Here is a 15,750-nt window from a genome sequence, read left to right as displayed (position 1 = left end):
GATGCTCGCAGGGGACCTCAACTGCATCATCAGTGAGGAAGACAGGGTTAGCAGAGTCAGCAGGACAGGCACGGACAGATCCTCCAGTCAGCTGAAGCAGCTCATCCATGACCATAGCCTGGTGGATGCAGCCAAAGGCACCCAGGGACCTAGGGGACATTTCACCAGAGTAGATCCTGTGGGCAGCACCAAGTCCAGAATCAACTTTGTTTTCCTCCCCAAGGGCTGAAAGGCAGAGAAGGCCCACTGTACACTCATGTGTTTCTCAGACCACTGCTTCCTCAGCCTCCAGGCCAACCTGGGGAAACAGCTGGAAACAGGCAGAGGACTGTGGAAGCTGAACTGGAAGACAAGCGGAGCAGACACAGCTACAGAGAGCGTTATGCGGGCTGGAGGTTTTAACTCCTCTCTTCTGGAACTCCCTCCCCCTTGAGTTCTGGAAGGATTTTCTGGAAGCACCCCAGGAAGCAAAGATAATTTGGGGTATTGTTTGGGAAGTATATGTTAATATAAGTTATATTACTTGTAACAGACCCACTTCATCTACACTAGAATGATCCTAACAATGTCAACCCATGTGATTTATGCAATGCTCTTCCTTCCACCCATAATCATACAAACTTTCTCCCAGCAGGTACAAAACAGTGTGGTACATGCAAACCCATAAGCACGGCTCTGGGCAATCACACCACAGTGAACTAGTTCATCCTCCAGGGGCTGACAGATCATGAAGACCTGCAGATTCCCCTCTTCATGTTGTTCCTACTGATTTATATCACCACCCTTCTGGAGAACCTGGGAATGATCCTGTTGATCAGGTACAGTCCCCAGCTTCACACACCTATGTACTTCTTCCTCAGTAATTTGTCTCTTGTTGATCTCTGCTATTCTTCAGTTTCTGCTCCAAAGTTGCTAGATGACATCTTAGGAAATGCCAAAGCTATTTCCTATATCGCCTGTGTTGTCCAGACTTTCCTTTTTTTTCTGGTTTTTGACCACAGAAGTGTTCCTGTTGGCTGCGATGGCTTATGACCGCTACACAGCCATCTGCAACCCACTGCTCTATACTGTGGTTATGAGCACAAAGCTTTGTGTTCAACTAGTGGCTTGGTCATATCTCGGGGGTCTTTTGAACTCACTGACACACACGTGCAGCTTGTTGAGACTGTCATTCTGTGGACCCAATATCATCCAACATTTCTTTTGTGACCTCCCTCCTTTACTGAAGCTTGCCTGCTCAGATACCCATATCAATGAGATTCTCTTCTTAGTTTTATCAATGGCTATAGGCTCTCTCAGCACACTGATTATCATTATCTCCTATTTGTACATTCTGTTTGCCATCCTAAGGATCCATTCGGCTGAAGGAAGATGCAAAACCTTCTCCACCTGTGCCTCTCACCTGACAGCTGTCATCATCTTCACAGGGTCTCTTATATTCAGTTACATCCAACCTATTTCCAACTACTCACTGGAGCAAGAGAAAGTGTCAGCCGTGTTTTATTCTCTTGTAGTTCCCATGCTGAACCCCCTGATCTACAGCCTGAGGAACAAAGAGGTGAAGGATAACCTAAGAAGGACAATTATCAGGAAAAAACATTTTCAATTAACTTAATTCTCAGAATGAATGTGATAATTTGCTTGAACTGATTGGAATAAATAGGGAAGTTAACTTCTGTCAGTGACTAGAGTTTTCTACTACATAAATGTTCTTCCACATATATGTGGAGTCCAGAATTGCTAATGTTGCAGTGTATGGTTGCCTTTAAAATATTGGAGAGTAAAGTATGTGGCTTTGATTTTCTCCAGCTGCTGTTAGTGATTATTAAATCAATTTCATAAACACATGAGGGGAACATTCTTATTTCACTTACATTTTTAATGAATTGAAATAAAATTAAGCTTAAGTTGATTTCACTTGAAAATTAAATTAGGTAAATTTAGGAACTTTTCAACTGAGCTCCACACAATCCTTTGCCTCACTGTAATTATAATATTTATTAAAAATATTAATTAATGGTGGTTAATGATGGTTTGATGTAAATTTGAGGTTTTTACTAAATTAGATTTTAAGTGAAATTGCTTTTCATACTAAAAATGATCTTTCCACCAAAAACTGGAAAATTTAGGAAAAAAAAAAATTGGCACAGGACTGATTATTAGAAACATTTAAAATGTATATACTTCATAAATGTTGTTGTGATCTCTCCTAGGAGTTGTATTTTATCCAGCACCATCATCCAATTGCCATTTAACTGCAGGCTCCCAAGCCTCCATGAGTTATCATGATGAGCTGATTCTAGTGATACACCATGACAGCTTGTTTGGAAAGTATATGTTAGTGCAGGGGTGCCCATCCTGTGAGTTATATGCTACAAGTGGCATAGGCAGCTGCTGTGTGTGGAGCTCCACAAAGTCAGCAAAGGGAGGTGCTAGAATAGAGGCTAGGAGGCTAAAGCCTGCAGCATGGAGGAGATTATGGGCAGGATGCTGCTGCCAGAGGAGATGTATGTGCCAAAAGCCAGTTTAATCTTTCTATGGCTATGCAGCCAGTGCTGAATTCAGACCTTTGCATTTTTCACCCTATAGCACTGTGGTTGTTGTGGAGGCAGGAAAAGGTTAACCCGGGTCCTGGTGGTGACACTTCTTTTAAAATTTTCTGCCCCTGGTCCACTCTGTGAAGCTGGAAGCTCAACTCCTCCTCACCCATTCTGGCCATCCTAGGGTTCAAACTCTGCCATGCCTCGGGGGGTGGGGATCAGAGTGGCATTGCAGGAGGGTAAGGGCTTAACCTGTGACACTCCATCCAAAGAAGTTGACCACCACTACCTAACCTTACAGCTATCAAAGGCTGTTTCATCTAGTACAAGCACTGAGGTTGGAAAGCAAGGCTTTTGGTAGACCTGTGCAGTATAGATGATTGTATGTGAGATTCCTAATAGAGAGAAATATTTTTTAACCCTTTTTCAATGTCACTTAGTGTATGGATAGACCTCATTTAAGCATTTGAAATGGCAGCTACACTTCAAAAATGGAGCATTTAATATATGGATAGACACGCAACCCAGTGCTATACTCCAGCCTGAAGACTTCAAAACTGCTGTAGCTGTGTGAAACAGCTCTGCTCTCCGGCCAGTGATGCAGCATAAACCAAACACCACCAAGAACCAATTAAGGAAAAGAGGGATCCACACTTCCAGAGCAGCTGCTCCATGAAACTGGAGCTGCCCCAAGGAGGGAGAGAGAGCAGAAGAGCCCCGATGAAGACAGGGAAGGAGGTGGGGCAACCCAGAATGAGAGCCAAGCTGATTGGGAATGCGGGGGAAGAGGGAAGTGGAAGGATTCCTGGCTGGGGAAGCTGGAGAGCTACGCTGAAATGGGAGATGTGGATATAGGATTCATCATCAGGAACGCGATCCTGGACCTGGTGCAACTTTGAGAGCCAAAAGGGTTGACTGAGCCCTACAGTTCAAAGTAAAACTTTTCTTATATTTCTTTTCAAGTAGTGAGTCAGGCTAAAGCCACATTATAAAGAAGAAACCAATCAGAGAAATGATAAGCCTGACATCATTTAGAGACTTAAAGGGGAATGAACCTTTTTTTGTTCTTATTAGACTGACACTCTTAAAAGAAAGAAAGAAAAAAAGAAATTAGGCTCATTGAACTCAAAAGATAGGAACTAGTTTTTGTTGTTGTTGTTGTTGTTGTTTTACTTCTACATCTATTGTGTGATGCTTAGAGAAGTATCTAGGATTTAGTACTTATCTCCCCTGAAGAAAAGGCTGAACAGTAGCTTGAGGAACCAGATCCTGTCACTTCTTTCAGCCCATGACATGGTGGTTCCTAAGAAACAAGAGAAATCAATGTAAAAAGTTTAGATAGATACCTAATAAAATAATCTTATTATAAAGAACACACTGTGAGTTTTCATTTTTGTTGAAGTTCTTTTTTATGTTTTTGAAAATTTCAAAACACAAGGGAATTGATCAATAACCCATTTGTCTACTGGCGTTTAAGTTGTACACTCCTGGTATAAATCCATTAACATTAAGATGTGGCAGGTGAGATCTGGGGTCACCACTGAGGAAAAAAGAAAAGACAGGGGAAAAAATCAGGTAACTTGAGATGGATCTGAGTGACTGTGTATTACATACAACAAGAAACTAGACAGAACTCACAGTTGGACATGGATATGCATATATGGCTGGGAGAGCATATATTGCGGGGGGGAGGGCTGATAATTCAGGGGTTTGGAAAGCAATGCATAGAACTGGGGGGTCTTGGTAGGTCTGTGGGGTCTGTGGAGACTATTGGGAACTGTCAGTAGGTCTGCAGTATAGCATGTGGGAAGCAAGTTTTTTGGCAACATAAGGGACTGAGAGAGATAGTGAATGTGGGAACCTTGAGGAAAATGTGATGTGCTGTGGGACCACTGGGGAAATGTGCTGTGGGGCCATGCATGCTGCTAGGGAAAAAAGTGGTTGTGATGGACAATTCACAAAAATGGCATCTATGATTTAGGTGGCTGGGATTAGGTGACAGGAACAGTGAATGTTGGAGGCATGGGAAGGTTGGAATGCAGGAAGATGAACTTTGGTTGTAGTCAATGATAAGAGGCCTACAGGCTGGATGAAATGTAGAGAGATGGTCTTGTGAGGCAATAAGTAAGAACTAGCGCATGAATTAGTTGCAGATCTCTTTGGCAAGCCAGGCAGCCTTTGGCTTGTCCCACCAATGGATATCCTGAGAACAGTGATGAGGCAGGCTCAGCTGGTTGTGGTAGGAGGGAATAAGCACTTTTTCTCTGGCCCAGAATTGAGACAAGCTTGTGTATATGCATCCAGAGTAGGTTGGGGGTGACCACCAGAAGCATTCTCTTAGCTTTTAGGGTAGACTTTACTAGACAGTAAGCCTGCCCTGGCAAAGCACCTACACATGTGGACATTTGGAAGCAGATGTGGTCCTTATGGCAGTAGCCTACTCCAGACCTCTTCTGGTCATTCACTGCCCCCCTGCAGCAGCCAGGGGGAGCCAGAAACTCCAGCCACTGGTGCCTGTGGCCAGAGGCACTGTTTAAAAGCCAGCCCTGTGTGGTGCTACTTGGCAACCTGCATTGATGGCCAAGAGCAGCCTGCAGTGTGCTGGCACAGCCCTCTCCAAATCTGTCACCAGAGCCTGTGCCCACTGTGAGATGGCTGCTCCACCCCCAGGCCCCAGCAGTGATGACCATGTTCTAGGCTCCTGCTTGCCACCCTTCTCACCGTGCTTTACCATTGAGGTGACTGCTGCCTGGATCAGGTCATTTTCAGCCCTGCCTGTTATTACCAGATTTGCCCATCACTTTGGAGTATCCTCATTTATTAGGGACGCATTTCTGGGGGCTCTGTAATTTTATCAATGTGTTGCTTGTGTCACATGTTTCTATATGTAGCTGTATCTCTCCCTTCTACAAGTCCTCACCCCCAATGGAGCTATCTTGCTGGACTCAGTTTCAATGGGGCTGGGTTCCTCCAACCACCAAATCACTCAAACACATATATGCACATACACACAGATTAACAGGGCATGCCTGAGCCAGGCCAGGTTATTCAGCACTGACAGGCTAATGGCCTCATATGCCTTGAACTCAGTTCATCAGGGCAACAATAAAATACAGTCAGACACAAGCACATGGATTAACAGAGCACATCTGAGTCAGTCTGGGTTAATCAGCATTGACAGGCTGACATCCTCATGTGCCTTGAACTCAGTTCATCCCTTATTTCAGCAGGACAATAATAAATGCAGCTAGACACACCTACACACACATTAACAGAATATGTCTGAGCAGGCTGGGTCTGATCACCACTTTCAGCTGATACCCTCATGTGCCTCAAAACTCAGCATGTCCCAATCTCTTGTCACAATGGTTCTAGTAGTAAATCCCTTGAAAAGCAGACCCCACTATAGTTTGGGGCATTACAGGGATCTTTGGCTTAGGTAAAATAAGTGTTTCTGTGAGCAAATGGGGAGGTTGAGGGGAAGGAAGAGTCCATGAGGTTCAGAGAGATAGTATAGCAAACAGCTTGACCATAAAAGTTATTTATTGCCAGGTATATGAACTTATGAAGATACCAGTAGTAATAGTCATACAGGAGAGACAACTAAAACAATTACAATATTACATAGTTTCAATTAAGTATTTGGGGAAGTCTAGCTCAAGTTTGATCAGCAACATGAGTGCCAGCTGCATTTATTAATGTCCTGCTGAGAACATCATCTCACTGAGCTGGAGGCCCAGCACCCCTGGCATGAAGCACCTGCTTTCCACCAAAGCTGGCAGGGCAGCGTTCCAAAACACATGAGCATCATAGGTGCCCAGTACCAGGTGGTCCTCCACCATGGCCTCCACTGCCCTGGCCATCACAGAAGCCTGCTGCTCCTGGGCCTCCGCCATCCTCTCGATCTCCAGCTTGCACAATGCCCTGTCTCACTCATATGCAAGGTCCTTCAGAAGTGAGGCCCATGAGTCTGCCAGCCACTCGAGGGGGGACCCCATACGAGGGGGGGTGGGGGGGCTGGCTGAGACTGGCAGTAACCTTGATGGCACAAAGCTGGTGCCTCTTCCCTGCATGCAGCTGCTGGACCTGAAGAGCCAGGAGAAACAGGCTGTTTCTGAGAGTTTGCAACATTTCTGAGATAATGCACTATACTAGGGGGCTGTGCTCTGCCTAGCCTCAGATCAAGGGTCTTGAGTGCACAGGTGCCCAGTGACCATGGTAGGTCAGCCAGGCAGGCCCTGGCATAGGTGGTCGCTGGCCGGTCCCCTGTCCCTGTTCACTCTGCAGGGGCAGATGGGTCCCTGGGTGCTTGCTGCAGGCAGCTGGACTTCCCTACCCCCTTCCCAGGATGGGACAGGCCTGGTTCCTGGCAGAAACTGCTGCAGCTGCTCCAGACCCACTCCCAACTTCTACTGTAGGCCAGGCTGTCTCCTCCATTGCCACCAGGCCCATGATTTCTGAGCTCAGAGGGCAAAATGCTGACTGGGTGACTGGGACATGGAGATGGTGGCATCTCTGCCCTCCCCTGAGGGGGCCTCTCCAGAGAGGTATCTGAGGGCCAGCCCTGTCCTGCACATATCCTGTGCCCCAGGCATGCCCCTGGTGAGAGTTTCCTGAATGTGTCACAATGAGTTGTTTGTGTGGACTGAAGGGTACCTCACCTACTATGCCCTTCTGCTACTGAGCACCACAGTGTCCAAGGTGCACCTAAGAACTTGGCAAAGGACCCTGAGCTTTGACAGCGCAGTGGACATGCTTATGCTTCCCCACAATGTTTTCCACCACCTGGAGATGTACCTGTGTCTGCCCCCCACAGTGCAGGACAGCATCAGCACTGGCATCAAGGCATTTCTCCACTTGTAAGAAATGCCTGCCTTGCTATGGTGGCACTGGCTGTTCAATAAAGTTTGCACTGCCTTCCTCATCCATGAATACTGTGGGGGGATGTACACCAGGGGCCAGGTTGGGCAGGGAGGGGAGTCAGGGTCTGGGGTGGGGAGGGAAAGGCCCTCCCCCCCAGTACAGTTATTACCAGGTGGGCATGGCAGGAATGCCAAGTTGCTTAAGTCTGACCCACTGGCAGTGATGACATGTGGCTCCCAGCACCATCCTAGGGTGCAGGGGCATGGCACCTGGCTGGCTATTAGGGGTGCCCTCCAGGGAGGAGGTGGAGCTCATAGGAGTGGGAGGTGCCATCCCTGGCCTGGCTTCCTGGGCAGGGGTGAACACCTGGAGTTGGCAGGACAGGTGCACATACATAACATTTAGTACCTGGGCTGCCGGAGCTGCTGGATGACACCTGGGGCAGGGATCACAGCAGGATGGGACCTGGTGCCCCGAGGGTCCCTCTCTCACTGATGGCTCATCACCACTGCCAGGTCATGGCAGAGGTTTCATCAGGCTACCCATGCTGGAGAACACGGCTCGGCGCCAGCCTGGGTCCCGAAGAGTGAGACTGTAGTCCAGTCACCACATAAAAGGCATGGTCCTGAAGCTTGCCCCTGATGAGCAGTTGTAGTCAGTGATGCTGACTTATTGTATCTACAGGCTTTTGACCTTTATGCAGGACTGGCATGCTGACCAGTTGTGGCCATGCTCCTGCATGAGACCCATCAGGCCCTCATAGGTGTGGGCATTGGAATGCCCACTGTGCGTGAACTGGCTGTGGACCACAGCCTCACCCCACAGTTCTATAAGGTCCTCAGTCTCATCCAGGGACCAATTATGCTGCCAGAAGGTAGTGTCTGGTGTGGTATATGACACCAGCATGGCTCCCTCGATATCCCTCAGGAGCTGCGGGTGAGAGTCTGGGCCTGCTGGTCCTGGACAGGTACCACCAGTGCACAGCACAGGGGCATGGCATGGGACAGGCAGGGAGGGAGTGGGGCTGGGCCAGGGGGAAGTGCCAGGGTCTGGGCAGGCTGCTGCAGCTAGCCCATGACCACTGCTGTGGGACCCAGTGGCCAAAGACAGGCAGCAGGTAGCACAGACCCCCAGAGTCACCACAGATATTTAAAGGCAATGTTGTGGCGGGCAAAGAGATGCCTCAGCCTGGGGGCTAGAGAAGCTCTGAGACCTGTGGCACTGGGGCTAGCTTGGTGGCCCCCTGGTGATGGGGTGACTGGGAGCAAATTTGCTTCCAGTTGGCATCTACACATGTGCTACTGCACAGTAACTACAGTGCAGTTAATTTTCTACCTGCATCTGAAGGTAGAAAATTAACTGCACACTACACTAATTTACCATGAATTAAGCATTGGCACATGTAGACATTGATGCTTTATCACACAGTCAATTAGTCAACTGCACAGTAAAGTATCTAGTGTAGATGCACCTAGTCAAAGCTACCTTGTGCCTCATCTATGTCTTCCTGAAGGCATACTTTATCCCTTCATTTCAGGTTCCTCCATTTCTTCTGGATGGACAAAACAGTCCATCCCTGGGATAGGCCTAGGGAAATTGTTCATAGATGTGGAGTGGGACTGGCAAAGGTTGCCTGGGGGCCCCTCTGCACACATCTGGAGTTCCTGGTGGGAAGGCTTGATTCTTGAGCCCAGTTACCTATTGACAGTAGCTATGACCTGTATCCAGATTTCTCTGGAAGGATGAAGCAGCACTCCATCATTTGGTCTTCTAGGGCTTTGATGATTTCCAGTGGGATGGTGTCCCTGTTTCTTACCACCTAGAAGGAAACTCTAACTTTCAACCCCTGAGTAGAAAACCCACACCAGCCTCTAGAAGAGCACAGACACATAGGTCATGACCATAGGTCATGGAAGACAGAAACTTTTATGAGCTTTGGGATGATTCTAGGATTTATGCCAAAACAAGTACCGGCCCTGTCATTTCTTCTACGGCATTTCATGGATATAAGAGGGAGAACCAATCTGCAGTGTTGAGTATGGAGCAGCAGTTCCTCTTCTCCCTCTAGTGGCATGCTTCCTTCCTTCAACAGTGTTTCAGCTCAATCTCATCCATTGAGTAAGTTGGCACATCAGGCTACTGAGAGCTCAGAAGGTTGGGTTAAGTTAATGATGTCAAAACTCGTGACATGTGTGACTGTGTGTGTGTTAAGGCACAGAAGGATGAAAACTGCAGGGATGGTAGCCCCTGTTCTCATCCTCACAACTCCATTGCAACCATTAAGCCTCAGGCCTCTCAAAGATCTTACAGCTCTGGGCTTTCCCCAGCCAGGACTGTGTGGTGGTTATCAGGTGCCTCCTGCTCCTACTCGCCTTTCATCAGGGATGTTCATAGTCCTGGCATTTCTTGGGGCTTCCATGCCACCAGCAGCTTCACCCAGGACTCTATACCCTAGCAGGGTACAGTTTTAGGTCATGCCCAGGATGATGTGGGGCCTCCTCCTCCCCATGTCGCCCCAGTCCTTATACCTCCAAGTTCCGCCTGGCACAGGAACTCAGCAGTGTGATGTTCTTCCCCTGCTGGCTGGTGAGAAAATAAACTACCACCTCCAGCTCTGAAAGCAGGGCATTAAATGGCCACCCTCATTAGCACCTGTCCTGCCACATACATAGCCCCTCATGAGGGCGTGAGGGAGGCCTCCCAGGTTTCAGGTAGAATGGTACATGCAAACCCATAAACATGATCATGTCAGGCAGGTTGTAGTGTGTCATAAATCCAACGTCTATATTGAGACCATGAGTTATGGTATCTAGGAGGCTGATGAAGTGAAGTTCATAAGCCCGTCTGTGAAAAGTGGTTTGTAAATTCAAACAAGAACCGAACCTTATTAACTTCATCACCAGAAGCCAACTTCCTACAGCCCAAAATATACTGAATGGATCCAGACCATGCCATAACAAGATATGTAAAACCTGCCAACATATCTCCAGTACCCCCACACACTGTGCACACCAGAATCTATTAGAGACAAGAATACCCAACTACCTGTGGGGGCACATTTCTCACAAGAAAACTACTCTGTCTCCAGTCTATCTGTACTGATCCTCAAAGGGATTTTACACTACAACCTGCCTGACATCTGGCTCCCCAGGTAGCAGATACCTCCCCACTTTTACCTGCTACATCCTCGCCCCCCCACCCCACTCCCAGCCTGTTTATTACCCCCTGATGCCTAAATTTACATTTTCACTGACTGGCTTTCTTGACTGCATTGCATGCCAGCCTCTAGCTTCTTTACTATTCCTTCCAACCAGGAAGAGCACACACAGACCAACTAGAAGCCTCCTAAGCCTGATGAAGGGTTTTAAACCCAAAAGCCCATGCCTTGCAGATGGCATCCCAGGCAGATAAGCTCACCTGGAACCTCACAACTCCACTGCAACCAGCAGGGCTCATGCTTCTCAAAAATCTTACAGGTCTGTTTTTTTTTCCCCTGCCAGGACTGTGCATGTGTGTGGTGGCTGGAGGTTATAAAGCACCTTTTACTCACCTTTCACCAAGGTCCTGGCTTTTCTTGGGGGCTACCATACCACCACAGTCCCACCAGGCATCCCAATCCTGGCAGGGTGCAGTTTTAGACCATGCCCAGGACCTGGGGTCTCCTCCTTCTCCATAGCCCATCCCATACATCCAAGTTCATCCTAGCATGGGAGGTCAGCAGGGAGATGTTCTTCCCTTGCTGGCTAGTGATGCAGTGAGTGCCATCTCCAGCTCTGAGAGCAGGGGATTAAATGATTAAAAAAAAAAAAAAGGAAATAGGTGCAGATGGAGGAGGGTGGCACTCACTCTGTCTGCAGGTGGAGCCTGGGAAACTCCAGCAATGGGAGGTTCACTTTAAGGAACACCAGCTGCTCCACTAAACCAGGATCCAAGTAGGTGTGGTGGGGCATCACAACATCCCCATCAATTCTGAATACCCTCTCACTTGGAAAACTGGTCAGTGGACAGGACAGGTGTTCCCAGGCAACCGTGGCCAGATCCTGCCACATCTGGATGTGGGTTGCCCAATAGGCCAAGGAGTCGCAGTCCAGTGGTTCCACATCCTTGGTGAGATAGGTAGCAATGGAAGCCTCATAGTTTCATAGTTTCATAGTAGTTCGGGGTCAGAAGGGACCTGAATAGATCATCTAGTCTAAGCCCCCACCACTGGTTGGAGCACACGCTGGGATCACACAACCCCAGACAGGTGTTAATCCAACATCTTTTTTAATTTACCCAAGGTAGGAGCGAGGAACACTTCCCTAGGAAGTTGGTTCCAGATCCTAGCTACCCTTACAGTGAAATAGTGCTTCCTAATCTCTAACCTAAACTATTATCCAGCAGCTTCTGGTCATTGTTCCTCGTCACCCCAGGTGCAGCTGTGGGGAATAGGACTCTTCCTATTTGCTGCTGATCTCCCCTAATGAGTTTGTAGGCAGCCACCAAATCCCCCCTCAGCTTCCGCTTGCTGAGGCTGAACAGGTTCAGGTCCCTCAGCCTCTCCTCGCAGGGCCTGCCCTTTTGCCCTCCAACCAAGCGTGTAGCCCTCCTCTGAACCCTCTCAAGGCAGGCCATATCCTTCTTAAAGTGCGGTGCCCAGAACTGGACACAGTACTCCAGTTGAGGCCGGACCAATGTCGTATAGAGGAGGAGTATCACATCTCTGGACCAGCTTGAGATGCATTTTTGGATGCATGACAAGGTGTGGTTGGCTTTGCTGGCTGCAGTCTGGCATTGGCGGCTCATTTTAACCTTGGAGTCAATAATGACCTGAGGCCTGGCAGTGGTATCCTCAAGATTGCCCCTACCTGTGGTGGGAGAGCTGTCCTGCTCCCTGTCCAAGAAAACAGAGGCAAAGAACTTGTTAAAGATTTCAGCTTTCTTGTCTGGTGTAGACACAAGATTACCATTTGAGACTAACAGGGGCCCTACATTACCCAGTGCCCGCTTCTTACTCCCACTGTATTTGAAGGACTTTTTCTTGTCCTTAATCCTGGTCGCCAGCCTGAGCTCCACCCCCGCCTTGGCCTTCCTAATGGCCATCCTACACTCACGGGCCAAGGAGAAGTATTCCTCCTTGGTGACAGCCCCTCTCTTCCACTGGGTGTATGCCTCCCTTTTGGCCCTCAGGCATTCTCAGATGCCTTTGCTGAGCCATGGTGGTTTCAGAGCACTCTTACCCTGCTTCTTTCTCTTAGGGACTGTCACACTATGAGCCTGGAGGATCATCCCTTTAAGGTACAACCATCCCTCATGGATTCCCATCTCCTCTACCTTTTGGGCCCTCAGTGCCTCCCCCACTAATCTCCTAAATTCATTGAAGTTGGCCCTTCTGAAGTCAGGGGCCTCAACACTACCTGACTGAGGCTGGGGTCTGATGCATCTGGACCCCAACACTGAAGCCATCCCTTGCCCCACATTGGCAGCAGCTGGCGTGGAAGATACTGGCTGGTGCTGGGAGTATAGGTATGGGAAAGTGGATCCCCCTCTTACATGGCCCCTCATCTTTGCCCTTCTGCCTCCCTGACAATGTTCACCAGCACCTCCATCCAGTGATTGAGGGTTTTGGTACTGCACATGCTCACCTTCAACCTCAGATTGCACATTCCCACCATCACATGGACCATACTGGACCACAAGGGATCCAGCCATTTTTTGATGTCCTCTTTCAGCTGCCTAACCAGTGTCTGCATGCCTGATGACAGAGGCTTGCCCCATCCAGGGACACTGATCTTCTGGAACTTCTCCATTTGGTTCTCAAGTTCCCTCACTCGGGGGATCACCTGGCTGAGGAAGGCATCACCAGCGCTAAGGGTCTCTGTGGCCTCGAGGAAGGGCTTGAGGACCACCAAGATCTGAGAGATGGTACCCCACTCAGCTCTGTTCAGGGGACCACGGATCCCAATCTCCCCAAGCAAAGCCATCTCATGAATGGCTTTCTGTTGCTCCACCAGCCTTTCCAGCATCTGGTAGGTGGAGTTCCACTGAGTCTGCACATCCTGCATGATTTTGTGCTGTGGGATGTCCAGCTCTGCCTGTTTGTCCAGCAGCATTTTGCTCCCCTTGATGCTGCAGTGGAAGTAGCCTGCCACCTTTCTGTATTTTGAAATCAGCTGGGTGGTAGTGACGGCATCATTACTGGCAGCCCTGTCCCCCTCCAAGGTGTCCCTGCCTCCAGTGGATATGAAGTGGAACTTGTGTGCCATACAGTGGATGCCAACAAAGTTGGCATCACAGACTGCCTTGACCATATTGGCCCCACTGTTGGTGACCATGAACTCACAGGTGAGCTCACCCTGCCCAATGATCCACCCCTGCACCATGTGGTTCATGGCCACCATGATCTCCCTTTCAGTGTGGGACTCATCCATCACCTCCACTTGAAGGAGAGCTCAACAACAGCCTGACTGATTGCACCAGTGCCCTGTGATGAAGAGGTAGGCATGGTCTCCACCCTGGCTGCTTCACATGTCTGAGGTGAAGTTCAGAGCTACTTGTGGACCTGCCTTGTGCAGCTTCTCCCTCAAGTACTCCCTGCATGTCTCATATAGGGAGGGCACCATCATCCTTCTCTGTGATGATGGCTACAACCTGGATACCTGACACATGGGAGATATCAAATTTTAGCCATTTTAAAAAAATGAAATCTTCATAATTTTACAAGAAGGAAGAAAGTTTGACCACCTGAAACCTGATATCCTGCTTCTGCCTTTGTTCCAGGCAATTTGCATTATCACAGAGCCTCACCGAAGAGCTCAGAGGTACCTCACCAAGCAACTTGGAGGTAAACAAACTATTCCAACTTTTCTCTGAGCCTAATCTGCATATAAAATGAACTACAGGCAGTCCTCAGACTTACGACACAATTGGTTCCTGAAAACCAGGTCTTAAGTCGAAATGTTGTAACTCAAAACCGATTTTCCCATAGGATACAATATTATAAATGGGGGATTCATTCTTGAACCAAGGCCCGATACCCTATTTTCACCAAAAATAACCCAGAATTTTGTATTCAATCGATTTTAGATGAGTAATATAGTTGCATTAATGTATTTATGTTGTAAATAGCAATCATATTGATTTGGAAGGACCTCTTTGAGGTGACTTTGGTGGACTTTTTGAAGGGGTTTTGGTTGGACTTTTTGAAGGGTTTTTGACTGGAGTCTTCTTAGGAGTCTTGGCTGCAGGTTTTTTTGGAGCCTTGTCTCCTTTATTAAAGAAAGTCTCCAAGGAAGTTTGGACAGATGCTCTCCAGGGAGATGGGCTACACAGCAAACTTGTTCACTGGCATCACGTCAGATCAAGTGTCAGAAAGTGAAAACTGACATCAGAAAATTGAAACAGGGTTTCAATTTATAAACATTGTAAGTGTGAAACGTTGTAACTCAAAACATTGCAAGTGAAGGACTGCCTGTATTTCAAGCAGAAGATTTTACCACACCTTCAACTCTCCTGTGAAATATGAACTCTCATTTTTACCGAAGAGAACTTTTACAATCTTTTTCTCAATGCCTGAAGAAGGGTGTTTATACCCGAAAGCTTGCAATTAAAGATTTTATTTTATTTTTTTTGCAAAAATCTAGTTGGTCTAATAAAAGATATTACCTCTACTATAAGTCCTGATGCTTTTTCCTTTAGACCAATACAGCTACAACCTGGATACCTGTATAAAAATGTATGTTTTCAAAAGAGGTTTGGATTTATGCCCTGTATCAGTCGGGTCAGCCAGCTAGTTGATAGAGAATAAAGTTTTTTGGTTTATATACAGTGTCAAACCTGCAGCCATAGGTCTTGAAAAGTGTCCCTCTGACTTGCAACAATCCTTTTCTCTAAGTCCTGAAAGCCCTTACTGTTTCAACCAAGGCTCTGTATCACAGGCGTGTCTTCACTTTGATTGCTACAGCTAATTATGTTGAATTTGGAGATTAGATCAGTGAACTATGCCAAATTGCTGAGACATTTCTAATTTGCAATTCTGGTTGTGTACATCACCCAGAGAACTATAGCTTTTTCCATAGCAAATGGTATTTCAGATTTGTTGTATAATTCTTCAAACAGTGTTTCAGTAGATGTGAAACAGTACATGGCCTCCTTCACAACCTTCTCCACATCAAATGGTTTCTTATTGTGCTAACCATTTCACAGTTTTGAAAGATACAGTCATAACTATTTTTGACTAACTGAATTTACAGACTGTTTCCTGCCTCCCCTCTTATCAGTATGAGAAATAGCACTGGCTTTGGTGTGGGGCAAGGGAGGAGGTTTGGGCCCTGAACTGGCATGTGTGGGGGGATTTAAGCCCTGGTGT

The 15,750-nt window shown here is 47.6% G+C and overlaps 1 pseudogene; it reads left to right on the top strand.

Annotated features, from left to right (window-relative positions):
* The first annotated feature begins 1 nt into the window (after position 1).
* LOC132248279 (olfactory receptor 1052-like) lies at positions 2–1,615 on the top strand (annotated as a pseudogene).
* The last annotated feature ends 14,135 nt before the right edge of the window (positions 1,616–15,750 follow it).

Source organism: Alligator mississippiensis, chromosome 2 (genome assembly GCF_030867095.1).
Source record: "Alligator mississippiensis isolate rAllMis1 chromosome 2, rAllMis1, whole genome shotgun sequence".
Lineage (NCBI taxonomy): Eukaryota > Metazoa > Chordata > Crocodylia > Alligatoridae > Alligator > Alligator mississippiensis.
Note: the sequence above shows the minus strand (reverse complement) of the source record. Positions and strands in the feature narration are given on the sequence as shown.